Consider the following 11,547-nt stretch of genomic DNA (forward strand, 5'->3'; position numbering starts at 1 on the left):
CAGCTCCTTTCGGATGAACGTGAAATGCTTGACGGCCTTTCTGGCAGCATAGGTCTGAGTTGCCATCTTTTAGTCTGTGGTTAGGGATATTTCAGCTCACTTATTAATAAAAGATCCACCAATAATGATGTGCTAAACATATTATCATATTCCGTTCGCTACACTACTACATCCAAGAGAGAGTGAACAGAAATGCACAAATTCAAAATTATCCTAAAAATTGTATTTTATAAAAAAAAATGTTTAAATTGACTAATGAAAAAAGATGAACAATAACAAAAAAGTAACCTCAGATGTGAGAGACACATCAGGCTACAAGTCCCTTTAAACACAACAATTGCAATGGATGACAGAAATGATTGCTGGGAGCAGTCTATTATAAATAATTAAAGAGGCAACGAGACAGAAAAAAGGAACAACCCGCACCTGAATTGTATATAAAAGCATGACCTGGCAATATCCATAGTTCCTAATGCTTAGTTACCAAGGTGCCACTAAGCCTCATATGCTGCAGCAAAAGAACGAACTCCTCAATAATTAATATGGCAATATAGTCTCAAATCATCCAGGATATATTTACAATGTGTGGGGCTTGTGCCATGTCGCTCCACCCCGACGCGCGTTTCGTCCACACTTCTTCTTGTGCATTTCACACTTCTTTTTGTACATTTCTGTTAGTATCGATCGGTTTTACAATGAGAGGAATTCAGAAACGGAGTCTGCACAGCACTCTAAGAAATAGTTCATACTAGCATACAAGAAATCGTCTGTTTTTCATCCAGAAAAAGAGGGAAAAAAAAGATTTTTCAACTATATTTTCTTCCATATGCAACATGTATGGCATTCAATTTTGTTCATGAGCAGTTATTAAAATTTACAAGACCAAATAGTATCCTATGATAAAGAATTGAAGTGCATCCATTGAGAATCAGATGGGATCTGTTTTTTGGGGGGGTTCCAATAAACTTGAATAAGCGAATCTCATCCACCATGCGGAAGACATTAGTCCATGCTGACATTTGGTTCATAGAAAATAAAAAAGTCATCCGAACAGCCCAATTGAATAACATTGGTCCGTGTGCTGTCAGCTTCTTTCATGGTTCAACACCAGGAAACTAATGGTGCTGGAAAAATAAATAATAATAGTAATAACAATACTGTATTTCTTAATAATCTGCGTCGATGATGTATCTTTCCATGACACTTCCTTTTAGATATATTACAAGCCTTGCAGACGGCTTCCTGCAAATTTTCGATAACCTGAGAAAAGCAGAGAGAATGTCTCCTGCTTAGAGCCGAATGTTTTGCAGCTAAAGATAAAGAAAATATTAATAGGATTTATAATAACGTAACAAGTGTTGATGAATGTGACATTTTAAGTGTGAATGAAACCCACTTTTGAGGCAAAAGATAGAAATATCTGCAAATGTCAAAGTGTGAGAGTCGAATGGTAAAAATCTAGTAAACCCAAGTACCCAAGAAGAGTTAATTCTACTAAATTACCCAATATTTGTCTTGAGGAGATAACATTGTACAAATGATATATGTGATTTAGTAGAAGACAAAAGTTAAAAAAAAGACAAGAAAGAAAATCCAAAATGTCTTTATGTCCAATAATGGGCACTTATTTTTCTGTAAACTAAAACTCCTGTACTGATTGACGGCAGTGGTCACGCGCTGATTCCGATGGAAGAGGACATGAGGAGACTGGTGGGGAAATGAGCAGCGGTACAGAACAGTGGTAGAGGATTGGTAAGTGAGCATATTCGTATTTTTAGAGCACACTGTGTCCGTTTTTATCCCAGCGGTGGGAACAGTGGCATGTCCACTTACAGAAGGATTAAAAGGACTCTGTCACCAGGTTTTTTCCCACCTAATATGAGAACAGCATAATGTAGAGATAGAGACCCTGATTCCAGCAATGTGTCACCTACTGGGCTTCTTGCTGATTTTGATAAAATCACTGTTTTATCATCAGGAGATTATCACTAGAGGACTAGTAATCCTGCTGCCATCTAGTCCTCCATATTCATGAGCTCTTTATAACCCCCACCAGTGATTGGCAGCTTTCTGACTATTTTCAGTGTGCACAGAAAGCTGCCAATCAGTGGTGTGGGCGGGGCTAGACAGAGATCAGCATTCAGAGAACTGCTAGATCTGCAGTAGTGATTTTATCAAAACTGAAGCAAGCAGCCCAGTAAGTGATACATCGCAGGAATCAGGGTCTCTGTCCCCACATCATGCTGCTCTCAGATGGGTTAGCAAAAACCTAGTGACAAGCTCCCTTTAAGGGATTGAAGCAGTTTAGAACATTCATGATCACACATGTTGCTATTCATTCATTCTTTCATTCTCTTTATTAATAATTATACTATTGGTGGATTTGTGAGAAGCAGTTTGGTATTACATTTTCAGACATGTGAGCCATCAGTCGATCAGCTGTGAGATCTTCTCTTTGTAATGATGGCACTTCTAGTACTTCTATATCACATGTCGCCCATCAGCATAAATAATTCAGATAGAGACAGGTGTCTTCTTTTGAGACGGTTTCGTGTTAGACCTTGGTTATTATTTACTGATTTGCTCATTGCAGAACTGGTTGACATCTTACAAATTACCAATGATGTCGCCCTAATCATAAACCACAGTGAGAAGCTTCGGTATTAGATGGCACCCGATCCTGGCCACTTCCTTTTCTTCTTGCATTCTCACCGGGGGGCTCATTGCCCGCATTAACACAAGAATGAAACCCACCTCCTGCCACATCTCTCTGTTCTTACTTCTGCTTACTAAACTTCTTCTTTCTATTTAAAAAACAGGTTTAGTTTTTCATTTATAAAGAAAAAAAAAAGGAATCTGTCACATTGAACATGCGGCTGGTAAATGGGCAGAAGGGCATAGAGCAGGAGAGTGATTTACAATTTGGGGGGAGAAGAGTCAATGCAAGGTTGGAGTCACACGATTGTATAAAAATCGATCCAATTTTCAGCCCCGAGAGTGAAATCTGTTTTTTATTGTGGGTGTAATCCAAGTGCAATCTGAGAATGCAATTTTTTTTAATGCAGTCCGTATGTGATGCTTTTTTTAACATGATCTTTTACATAATCTTTTACATACTGTAAATACTGTTTATGAAATTAAGCTATTTACTCCAAAAATGAAAAATTTTATACAAATATATAGCTATAAAGATTATAGATAAATAAATAATAGACAGATAGGATTGATCGATCGATCGATCGATAGATAGATAGATAGATAAATAGATAGATAGGTTACTAACTTCAGGGCTCGATGGCAGCTATTAATTTTGAAAAATCACAGATGTCATCAACCCCAACCACCATTATCCCGGGTAATCAGGAAGAGCTGGGCAAAGTGCCAGAACTGGCGCATTTCATATTATGCGCCATTTCTGGGGTCGGCTGAGAGCTGGAATTTTTAGGGTATGTGCACACGTAGTTTTGAGGGCTGCGGATTTTTCCACAGCGGATTTCACAAATCCGCAGGTAAAAAGCACTGCGTTTTACCTGCGGATTTACTGCGGATTTACAGCGTTTTTTATGAGGATTTTGTGCGGATTCCACCTGCGGTTTTACACCTGCGGATTCCTATTATGGAGCAGGTGTAAACCGCTGCGGAATCGGAACAAAGAATTGACATGCTGCGGAATGTAAACCACAGTGTTTCCGCGCGTTTTTGTTCTGCAGCATGGGCACTGCGGATTGCGTTTTCCATAGGTTTACCTTGCACTGTAAACGCATGGAAAGCTGCTGTGGACCCGCCTTTGTATTTTAGGCACAAATATAATATAGTCTTTTTTTTTTAATTACAAAAAGAAAAATGAGTAGATGCAGAAGTTTGGGCCACTGTAAAACCACCCACTGACTGGACTCCTAAGGTTAGAACGAGCAGGGATTCAAACAAAAAAAAAATACAAGTTATACTTTTTATCTTTTTTGAGCCTTGGTGTATAATATGTTCCAGATCTGATCATGTGCCACTGGGTGCAGTGACCTCATCCAAAAGTAGAATGTATAAGCCATTAGTCATTTAATCTGTTTGTCAGATCTGTTTTTGTGGAAATAACACTTCTAGTTCTCATGTCTCAGTATATTCAATTGGAAATTAGAGGGAACCTGTCACCCCCAAAATCGATGGTGAGGTAAGCTCACCGTCATCAGGGGCTTATCTACAGCATTCTGTAATGCTGTAGATAAGCCCCCGATGTAACCTAAAAGAGGAGAAAAAGACGTTAGATTATACTCACCCCGGGGCGGTCCTGCTCCGATGGGCGTCTCAGGTCCACTCCGGCGCCTCCCATCTTCATTCCATGACGTCCTCTTCTGATCTTCAGCCTCGGCTCCGGCGCAGGCGTACTTTGTCTGCCCTATTGAGGGCAGAGGAAAGTACTGCAGTGCGCAGGCGCCAGGAAAGGTCAGAGAGGCCCGGGGCCTGCGCACTGCAGTACTTTGCTCTGCCCTCAACAGGGCAGACAAAGTATGCTTGCGCCGGAGCCGCAGCGTGAAGACCAGAAGAGGACGTCATGGAATGAAGATAGGAGGCGCCAGAACGGACCTGAGACACCCATCGGAGCAGGACCGCCTCTGGGTGAGTATAATCTAACATCGGGGGCTTATCTACAGCATTACAGAATACTGTAGATAAGCCCCTGATGACGGTGAGCTTACCTCACCATCGATTTTGGGGGTGACAGGTTCCCTTTAAAGAATTCAATTGTATGGTTAAAGGTTTTTTTTTTTTTACATTTTTCTTCGATTCCTATTTGTATAAAAAAAACTGAAGATTTTTATATTAGCCACTGCGCCATATCAATAGGCTAACACTCGCTGTCTTTTTGTGATGTACAATCTCTTTAATCTAATGTGTATGGGGGCTTTTTGTATTCATCCCATTATCATCACAAGAAGGGATTATATGAAAGGTAACAGAACGGATGAAAAGCTGGCGGCACATAATAAAGGATTCAGAATTTTACTGTTTGCACCAAGCTCTCCAAAAAAAAGCTTTGTCATTTTAAAGACGTCAGGATCTGCATGGTTCTGACAAATTTATTAAGCAGAAAGGCAGAAAACAATGTATTTTCAGTGCAATTTATCATTTCACATTTTCTCCACAAATCATTTTCTCTTTTTTATTTCATCCCAAATGTTCCTGTTCATAACCGTGAAACAATTTAGTCCAACTCACTATTAGACTGGTGTACTCAATGCCAGACTTAATAAAAGGTGGCTTTAATGATGCAATCAGCGAGGAGTCCATTGTAAACCGGGATCCTGATGTGTTCATAATGAAGATCCAGTTGCTAATTGACAGCCTTCTCTCAATGCATAGTAGTAGCTGGAAAGAGTTGAGAGGGCAGTCGAGTGTGTTCATTATGAATACATTGGACTACTGCCTTCACAGTGAACTCTTTGCAGCCTGCTGGACTCCATGCTGCCTTTTTGGACTTCTTGCTGACTTGTTGGACTCCTTGTTGCCTTGCTGGACTCCTTGCTGCCTTGCTGGACTCTTTGCTGCCTTGCTGGACTCCTTTGCTGCCTTGCTGGACTCCTTGCTGCCTTGCTGGACTCCTTGCTGCCTTGCTGGACTCCTTTGCTGCCTTGCTGGACTCCTTGCTGCCTTGCTGGACTCCTTACTGCCTTGCTGGACTCCTTTGCTGCCTTGCTAGACTCATTTTCTGCCTTGCTAGACTCCTTGCTGCCTTTTTGGACTTCTTGCTACCTTGCTGGACTCATTGTTGCCTTGCTGGACTCCTTGCTGCCTTGCTGGACTCCTTACTGCCTTGCTGTACTCATTGCTGGCTTTCTGGACTTCTTGCTGCCTTTTTGGACTTTTTGCTGCCTTGCTGGACTCATTGCTGCCTTGCTGGACTCCTTGCTGCCTTGCTGGACTCCTTGCTGCCTTGCTGGACTCCTTGCTGCCTTGATGTACTCATTGCTGCCTTGCTGGACTCCTTGCTGCCTTTTTGGACTCCTTGCTGCCTTGCTGGACTTCTTGCTGCCTTGCTGGACTCATTGCTGCCTTGCTAGACTCCTTGCTGCCTTGCTGGACTCCTTGCTGCCTTGCTGGACGCCTTGCTGCCTTGCTGGACTCCTTGCTGCCTTGCTAGACTCCTTGCTGCCTTGCTGGACTGCTTGCTGCCTTGCTAGACTTCTTGCTGTCTTGCTAGACTCCATGCTGCCTTGCTAGACTCTTTGCTGCCTTGCTAGACTCCTTGCTGCCTTTTTGGACTTCTTGCTGCCTTGCTGGACTCCTTGCAGCTTTGCTGGACTTATTGCTGCCTTGCTAGACTTCTTGCTGTCTTGCTAGACTCCATGCTGCCTTGCTAGACTCTATGCTGCCTTTTTGGACTTCTTGCTGCCTTGCTGGACTCCTTGCAGCTTTGCTGGACTTATTGCTGCCTTGCTAGACTTCTTGCTGTCTTGCTAGACTCCCTGCTGCCTTGCTAGACTCTATGCTGCCTTGCTAGACTCCTTGCTGCCTTTTTGGACTTTTTGCTGCCTTGCTGGACTCATTGCTGCCTTGCTGGACTCATTGCTGCCTTGCTGGACTCCTTGCTGGACTCATTGCTGCCTTGCTGGACTCCTTGCTGCCTTGCTGGACTGCTTGCTGCCTTGCTGGACTCATTGCTGCCTTGCTGGACTCCTTGCTGCCTTGCTTGACTGCTTGCTGCTTTGCTGGACTGTTTGCTGCCTTGCTAGACTTCTTGCTGTCTTGCTAGACTCCTTGCTGCCTTGCTAGACTCTTTGCTGCCTTGCTAGACTCCTTGCTGCCTTTTTGGACTTCTTGCTGTCTTGCTGGACTCCTTGCTGCTTTGCTGGACTTATTGCTGCCTTGCTGGACTCCTTGCTGCTTTGCTGAACTGCTTGCTGCCTTGCTAGACCTCTTGCTGTCTTGCTAGACTCCTTGCTGCCTTGCTAGACTCTTTGCTACCTTGCTAGACTCATTGCTGCCTTTTTGGACTTCTTGCTGGACTCCTTGCTGCTTTGCTGGACTTATTGCTGCCTTGCTGGACTCCTTGCTGCCTTGCTGGACTCCTTGCTGCCTTGCTGGACTCCTTGCTGCCTTGCTGGACTCCTTGCTGCCTTGCTGGATTCCTTGCTGCCTTGCTGGACTCCTTGCTGCCTTGCTGGACTCCTTGCTGCCTTGCTGAACTCCTTGCTGCCTTGCTGAACTCCTTGCTGCCTTGCTGGACTCCTTGCTGCCTTGCTGGACTCCTTGCTGCCTTGCTGGACTCCTTGCTGCCTTGCTGGACTCCTTCCTGCCTTGCTGGACTCCTTGCTGCCTTGCTGGAATCCTTGCTGCCTTGCTGGACTCATGCCTTCATAGCGGACTCTTTGAGGTCAGCTGGACTCCTTGCTACCCTGCTGGACTCCTCACTGGCTGATGAACTCTTTCCTTTACAGCAGACTCCTTATTGTCTGCTGGACTCCTTGCATCACAGCGGATTCTTTCCTGTCTGCTGGACTCCTTTCTGGACTCCTTGCTGTCTCCAGCCTTCTCAGCATACTCCTCCCTGTCTGCCCACTTTAAATCACTAGATGTAAGATCATAAAAATTACAGAATGTAAACACGTCCCATGCAGTACACCCAAGAGGAAACATCCATTCTGATGGTTATGCTTTCAAACGTACCTATCATTTCAGGTGACTTTTCAAAAAAAGCTGTCATATGTGTACAGGAGAAAACACTATATCCAACCATTCCATAACTTATAATTTCCATTTTCACACGTTCCTCCCTCTGCGTGTTCCATTTTTCATTTTTAATTAATCTCTAAACTGATGGGTGGAGATTAGCTGCTACGATGTCTCCTATACAGAATATACGGAGACAGGAAGGATTCCTTCTGCCCATCCCTTTTGCAGTAAATCTTCAGAAACAGCAGGAGCATGGAGGACATTATACAGCTGTACTGAGAAGTGTAGCTGAGAATCCAGCACCAAGCTGAGATATGCACTTTGTAGAACACTACAGTAGATGTTTGTGTTTCTCTGTGCCTCTCTTTTTCAGCCCCTGCATTCAAGTTAAGAATCACTTTTAGGAAAAGCTAATTTCTTGATTCTTGGCATGTCAAAACAGGCCAGCAATCACCCAACAAATGCGCAAATGGTTCGTTCATCAGTACAGATAATTTTTAAGCAAGATTAAACATCCTCGTTCTCGGCAGCACATTGTCCTGTTTAAACAAGTGATGTACTGCTGATAACATGATGTTCTATGCAAGGAAGTGTGGTCGGCCTTTCCAAACAACCGCCAATTGGCATCTAACTGATCGACGGTCATTTAGTGGCCACGTTTGGCTTGTCTAAATGGGAGCTTTCACTCTGTTCTTTCTTCGTCTTCACCTCCCTTCACCATTGACCTCAATAGGCAGCTGTAATTTGAAACCTCACTCAGTGATTTTTCAGTCAATCTTACTTTCACCAAGATGTCTTTTCACTACTTTAAGAGAGAATCACGAGTTTAAGAGGTGAAGAAAAGAGAAGAAGTGGCTCATAAGTGGAGAAAAAAACACATTTCTCTAATAAGATATATTACAAAGTTTCTTATATTCACTTGTACAATTGATTTACTCAAAGCTTGTTGAAATGTCAGTGACCCCATAATAATGACAACGCACCCCTTCAGGAAACATATCTGGAAACAGGAGGTAGATATCACATTAGACCAAGTATCACGATATGTAAAACTTTAGAAAGAACAATTGACTCTTACACTATTGGTATCTCACTCTTGGATACTAGACCTGAAAATTAACATTCCCTTCAACATTTTTCTACAGAGATTTATAGATAACCTTCTTTTTATTCTCTCTGTCACTTTTCAGTCTGTTTTGCCACCAGCACCGCTATTGATCTGTATGAAAATGTAATGAAAAAGCAATTACAAGTTTTCATATTGAGAGTTCCCGTCCCCTATTGTTTTCTATTCTTCCCTTTTGGTACTGTGTGTATTAAGGACTTTTGTGCGAACTTCTGTCTTTGAACAACCTGAAAATGGGAACATTAGAAAACAGAGGTAAAAGCAGCAAAAACATAAAACTCAAGGGCCTATTATTCATCATTATATTTGCGCCTATTCATATTATTTTGTTATTGTCATCTGCACCTAATTCTTCTTTTAAATTTACACCTTTTTAAAGTCTATTTTGTATGTGCCTTGTTTTTTTTCTTGTGCTTGTCAATACAATTGAGGGTGTCTAGATGATTTCCTTCATTGGCAATTATTCAAAAAAATCTCAACATTTGGGGAAAATGTACTCCAGACACCGTCCTGGTGAAATTTTGTTTTTGGCATTTTTTAGCCCAATTTTGCAAAATGTGTGACTTTTTTCTCTAAATGGTTCCAAAAATAAGACTAAAGACAAGGTATTTTTGACTTTACTCTAAATGTATAAACCACATGCACCATTTTGATGAATTTGTCACAAAAAATGGCAATGAATACCACAAGACGGAAAAAAAATGTGACAAAAAAAGGGGCAAATAATGAATAGAGGACCAAAAAGTGTCTGACATTGGTCAACCAGGGATGGACTAAACATTCCGCATTTAATAACTGTGTGGTTGATAAGCGGCCCATGGCCATTATTGCCTAGTTGATCCATATCAATTTCTATCTGGCCTGCCTTATTCTGACATTGGCCCAACAATTTTAAAAAAATCCAATATTCCATACTATAATAATACGTTTTTGCGAGGTTTATAAAAATAAAGCTTAAATTGGTTGTCCAGGTTCAGTATGACTTGTGAATCTTTAGAGCATGCACAGGGCATGCTGTCAGGATTCTGCACTGCTGGCGTCAGGTGCCTTGCTCAATTCAATTCTATTGAACGAGGCTGCCCACGTCTAGTCGGAATGTGGCATATTGAATACTTGCAGTCACATGACTGGCTCTCCTGGCGCCAACACCAGAGAACCCTGACAGTGCGCACCATGCACGCTGTGAGGATTCACAAATCTGCAATCCCATAGACCCTTCTTAAATGGGTTTTCCCAAGCTTACTAGATTGATGACCTATCCCTAGGATAAGCCTATAGTATAGTGGAAAACTAGCATGTGGCACCCAGATCTGCCTGCAGTCAGATATAAACAGTGAGCGGTCAGTACACAACTCGGTTTAGTTTGTAGTGTAGATCAAACAGCTGATCACTGGGGGAATGCTGGGTGCTAGACACCACAGATCTGATAATAAAGACCTACCCTAAGAATAGGCCATCAATATGGTGAGCATGAAAAACCCTTTCTGCACTGCTCATTGGTTAGAGCCCTCAGATCACCAACAATCGTTCAAACCAAGGGGCAGAATCTTTTGATGGTGAGCAGAAGGGTGAACATACCCCTAGACTTTCTATTGGATCTGTACACCACGTCTCTGTGTCCTCACGCTAAAGCTTTGCATATTTTCTCCTTTGTTTGAGCAAGCATCAGAGGTCTCACTTATTCTATTCTGACTCTTCAAGGAAGTATGAGTCTCTAAATCCTTAGCCACCAATCCCTTACATAACTGTATGATTGTTGTACTCACATGCGGTGCGTCCTCAGATAGTGCCAACTCAGCCACACTGACTTGTAATAAGAGTCCAGGAGACACAGTTGATTTTCACTAAAATCTTGTATTTAAGCACAATGCAGCAGGTGGAAAGAGTAATCCAAACAGAGAAATACACATGTACATCGAAAAATGACTACAACAAACTGGTAATGAAAAAGAAGGCAGGAGCAAAGGCTAACATCATCAACTACAGGAGAAAAGAGGGGACAAACTTCAAGGGGCAGGGCTTCTCCCTAGCAACAGTAGAATGGAATGCATAACATGGAGAATACATAACAAGTTGTTCCATTCATGGAACACAACATACTCGGTTGCACTTTTGCTACTAAAGTTCTGCTATCCACTAATAAACTTTTAGGAGAATTCACCATTTCTTTCCCCTATAAATGGGGTGTAAAAAATGTGGCCCTTTTCTAAAAAAGTGAACAAAACTTTGAGGGATGAACAAAATAAAAGCCTTTTCATTCTGCAGCTGCAATAACAGTAGGGGTTAATGTCCATGTAAAGCTTTTGAATCTAATTTATCATATTCAGTCACTGGTTTATGCAATCTTGTGCTGTTTCCTTGATCGCTAATATTATAATTTTGTGAACAAGCTGGAGGATATGCATATCGATTCCGACCAAGCTGAGGCACTATGATGTTACTGGTGGACCCGGTCCAAAAGTTTCATCTTCCTCCAAGTTCCATATAATTATTCTGGTGTGATTCCATACAAATCAGTCATCATTCTTACATGAAAGATTAAAAGATCTGGTGTAGAACGATAAGTTTAGTAATACCCACAACTTGTCCTATTAATTAGCCACTTTGGAATGATGAAGATACTTAAAGGGATTATCCGTCTCAGTACAACTGCCTGCAGGAGTCCACTGATCCCTCACACTGGAAAAGATTAGGTTGGTTATGGCTGGTGATAGAAGCTCAAAAAGAGATTATCAATATTCATATGTATTATTTTG

General features: G+C 42.0%; 1 long non-coding RNA gene across 1 annotated transcript in view; it reads right to left on the reverse strand.

Annotated features, from left to right (window-relative positions):
• The window catches only part of LOC138648242 (uncharacterized), a 63,680-nt gene extending 53,002 nt beyond the window's left edge, over positions 1 to 10,678 (reverse strand). The window contains exon 1 of the long non-coding RNA XR_011315090.1: positions 10,558 to 10,678. This is a non-coding gene — a long non-coding RNA (uncharacterized lncRNA). The remainder of the gene's footprint in view (positions 1 to 10,557) is intronic.
• Positions 10,679 to 11,547: the final 869 nt, after the last annotated feature.

The sequence above is a fragment of the Ranitomeya imitator genome, chromosome 8, assembly GCF_032444005.1.
Source record: "Ranitomeya imitator isolate aRanImi1 chromosome 8, aRanImi1.pri, whole genome shotgun sequence".
NCBI lineage: Eukaryota > Metazoa > Chordata > Amphibia > Anura > Dendrobatidae > Ranitomeya > Ranitomeya imitator.